Below are 4,412 nucleotides of genomic sequence, written 5' to 3'. Positions count from 1 at the left end.
CAGGTAAGTCCAGGTAGGTTTCCATTTCTTTTTCTTTTCTATTTTTCTGACATTTGTTTGGTTTAATAAAAATACTAAACCATTTTATTTTCTTATGCCAATTTTTATAGAAGCTAGTTATATTATTCGAGAGCTCCTTAATAAATGGCATAGTTTTTGGACATATATTATGTATATAACAAATATATATCCAATGCAAATAATTATGCATTAATTCCAAATGCCTAAAATAAATACTTATGAGCTCCTAAAAATATTGGTTTGATTTTTATCTCTGTCCAATATTTTCAGAGAGCAACATGAGCATTTTCTTGGACCTTTTGGAACAATTTTTATTTGGGTCATTTTCAGAGATGATTCTGAGGGTTTCACAAATCCTCATTTCAAATTTAAATGGAATTTAAACATGATGCACAAATGACTAGCCAGTCTAGGTCATACCAGAACTAGGGATGTGACAACTCGCCCCCACTTGAAAAAATCTCGTCCCGAGATTCAGGGGTCGACGGAAAGAAAGCGGGGTACTCCAGCCGAAGACGATCTTCTCGCTCCCAAGTAGCTTCTCTCTCGGAATGATGAGATCATTGAACCTTGAGAAACTTGATGTTATGACATCGAGTGACACGCTCTGCTTGATCAAGAATGCGAACCGGATACTCTCGATACGTGAGGTTATCTTGGAGATCAAGCATTTCGTGGTCCACTCCGCGGATGGGATCCAAGAAGCAACGCCTGAGTTGAGAGACGTGGAAGACATCATGAACTCGAGAAAGATGTGGGGGTAGTTCCAACTGGTAGGCAGCCTCTCCTCGTTTAGCGAGAATGCGAAAAGGACCAATGTAACGAGGAGCCAACTTGCCCTTGATACCGAAACGATGGGTACCCTTCAAGGGAGTAACCCAAAGATAAGCTTTGTCGCCAATTTCATAAGTCATATCCTTATGATGGTGGTCATACTGACTCTTCTGACGAGACTGGGCTGTTTTCAAATTCTCACGAATGATGCGAACTTGCTCTTCTGCCTCCTGGATCATGTCCGGTCCAAAGAATTGTCTTTCACCGGTTTCTGACCAGTTCAAAGGTGTTCGACATCTTCGTCCATAGAGAACCTCAAAAGGAGCTTTCTTGAGGCTGGATTGGGCTATTGTTATAAGCAAACTCGGCGAAGGGAAGACATTTCTCCCAATCCATACCGAATGAGATAACGCAAGCTCTAAGCATGTCTTCGAGAATTTGGTTGACCCTCTCCACCTGACCACTCGACTGAGGGTGGAAAGCGGTACTGAAGGAAAGATGGGTTCCCATGGCAGTTTGGAAACTCTCCCAGAAATGAGAAGTGAAAAGACTACCACGGTCTGAATTGATCTCTAGTGGAACACCATGAAGTGATACTATTCGAGAAATATATAAGTCAACGAGCTGACTAGCGGTGATGCTCTCTCGAACAGGAAGGAAGTGAGCCACTTTGGAAAGACGATCAATGACTTCGAAGATAGCATTATTCCCTTTCTTGGTCCTGGGAAAGCCGTTCAGGAATGGCTAAAGGCTGAAGGGTGCTAGCAGGTCTTTGATGCTCTGCCTTAACGCGACGACAAACGTCACAGTTAGCAATAAACTGAGCGATTTCTCTCTTCATCCTAGTCCACCAGAACCTCTGGCGTAGGTCCTGATACATCTTAGTACTACCGGGATGAATCGTGAGAGGAGATTCATGCGCCTCCTTAAGAATCAATTATCGCAGATGTTGACTCTTGGGAACCACCAAACGATTCTCAAAGAAGACAACACCTCGATCGTCCATAGAGAAACATCCACCAACTCCCTTCTTAATGTTTCTCTTGATGCGGATAACACCCCTATCAAACTTCTGGTCAGTAATGATCTGATCCTCGAGGGTAGGTTTCGCCACCAAGGTAGAAAGGAATCCGTGAGGAGCAATGTGAAGGTTAAGCTTACAGAATTCCTCATGGAGAAGTGGTTGGCCCTGCTGCAACATGAGATTGTTGCAATAGGATTTACGACTTAGCGCATCAGCCATGACATTGGCTTTGCCTGGAGTGTAGGTAATCCCTAAATCATAATCTGTGATCAACTCCAACCAACGTCTTTGCCTAAGGTTCAGATCCGGTTGGGTGAAGATATACTTGAGACTCTGGTGATCGGTGTAGATCTCGCAACGTTTACCAAGGAGGTAATGTCGCCAGGTCTTGAGTGCATAGACTACGGCTGCAAGCTCCAGATCATGTGTAGGATAATTCTCCTCATGTGGATGCAACTGTCGAGATGCATAGGCAATCATATGACGATCCTGCATAAGAATGCAACCTAGTCCCTGTCGTGAGGCATTGCAGTAGATAACAAAGTCTTTAGTGAAATCCGGTGGCACAAGTATGGGAGCAGAAGTCAGGTGTCTTTTCAGTTCCTGAAAACTGTACTCACACTGTGGGGACCACTCAAACTTTTTATCTTTCTTGAGAAGTTCCGTGAGGGGTTTGGCTACTTTGGAGAAGTTTTCAACAAAGCGGCGACAATAGCTGGCTAGACCAAGGAAACTCCTAACTTGTTTAACGGTCTTAGGTGGAGTCCAATCGAGAACGGCCTTAACTCTCTCGGGATTGACAGCAATGCCCTTACCAGAGATTACGTGGCCTAGGTAGGTCACTTCTGGCAACCAAAATTCACACTTGGAGAACTTGGCATAAAGGCGGTGCTCTCTAAGTTTTTCTAACACAAGTCTAAGATGTTCGGCATGCTCTTCCTCGTTCTTCGAGTAAATAAGAATATCATCGAGATAAACCACGACGAACTTATCTAAGTACTCCATGAAGATCGAGTTCATCAAGCGGGAGAAAGTGGCTGGGGCGTTGGTTAGACCGAAGGACATGACGGTGTACTCGTACTGGCCATAACGAGTGACAAAAGCCGTTTTAGGGATGTCCCCGTTTCTGATCTTGATTTGGTGGTAGCCTAACCTCAAATCCATCTTGGAGAAGACTAAGGATCCAGCGAGCTGATCATACAGGTCGTTGATCCTGGGGAGCGGATACTTGTTCTTTATCGTGACCAAATTAACGGGACGATAATCTACAACCATCCGGTCTGTACCATCCTTCTTCTGGACGAAGAGGACGGGGCAAGCCCAAGGAGAAGAACTAGGACGGATGAAACCCTTTTGCAAGGACTCATCAAGTTGTTTCTTAAGCTCGGCTAGTTCTAAGGGTGCCATCTTGTAAGGTCTTCTAGAGATTGGAGCTGTTCCTGGGACAAGATCTATGACAAACTCTACATCTCTGTCAGGTGGAACACCTGGCAGTTCCTCTGGAAAGACATCCGGAAAGTCACGGACTACCGGGATATCTTCAAGGTCCGGGAGAGGGCTGGCATTAAGAGAATAGAGCTGACGCTCTGCAACTCTAGTGGAGACGGTGACTATCTTGCCAGATGGGTGTGTAAGCTGAACAGATCTTGTGTAACAATCAATCTTGGCATGATGAGCTGTCATCCAGTCCATACCCAAGATGATGTTAATATCTGAGGACTTGAGGGCTACAAGTGATGCAAGGAATACAAGTCTATCAACAAGGATTTCATTACCATGGCTGATTCTGGTGGTCTGCCATCTAGACCCTGGGGTTTGGATTTCAAGCGGAGTTGGCATGTCACAAAATGACATGTCGTGCAAATGAGCATAGCCTTCAGAAATGAAGGAGTGAGATGCTCCAGTATCAAATAGAACCGATGCTAGATGACAGTTGACAAGGAGTGTACCAAGAACAACATCCGGATCATCATGAGCGTCTTTAGCTGAGACGTGATGCACACGTCCACGTTCAGTGGGGGCTGACTTGACATTGATCATCTTGCGTGATGGCTTAACACATCCAACAGTCTTCTCGGGCTGGGGTGGAGCATAACTAGTCTGAGAGCAGTCACGTGCATAGTGTCCTGGCTTCTCGCATGTGAAGCAAGTCCCTGAAGTTGGACGTGGACCCACACTGACAAGCGGTCTACCCGTAGGCCTGGGTGGAACACACGACTGAGCTGGGGGAGGCACCACATAGGATGGCCTCGGTGCATATCCGGAAGGAAGAGCGGAGTTTGGAACCCAAATCCGGCGCTTCTGGGAACCAGAACCGGAGGAAGATCCCAAATCACGGGTGTGCTTACGAGACTCCTCGTAAGTGAGCTGAGTTGTCTCTGCATTAATGGCCTTGTTCACAAGAGCTTGGAATGTATCACAATGATGCAGGTGGAGATCACGACGCAACTTGGGGTTGAGACGCTTCCGAAACCTAGCCTGCTTCTTGGCGTCCGTGGACACTTCTTCTGTGGCATAGCGGGCGAGGTTCTCAAACTCTCTACTGTAAGCATCAACAGCCATCTTGCTCTGGGTGAAACTACAGAACTCTTCT

This window comes from Triticum aestivum, chromosome 7B (genome assembly GCF_018294505.1).
Source record: "Triticum aestivum cultivar Chinese Spring chromosome 7B, IWGSC CS RefSeq v2.1, whole genome shotgun sequence".
Classification (NCBI taxonomy): domain Eukaryota; kingdom Viridiplantae; phylum Streptophyta; class Magnoliopsida; order Poales; family Poaceae; genus Triticum; species Triticum aestivum.
The sequence above is the reverse complement of the archived record's forward strand: the minus strand, read 5'-3'. Positions refer to the sequence as shown.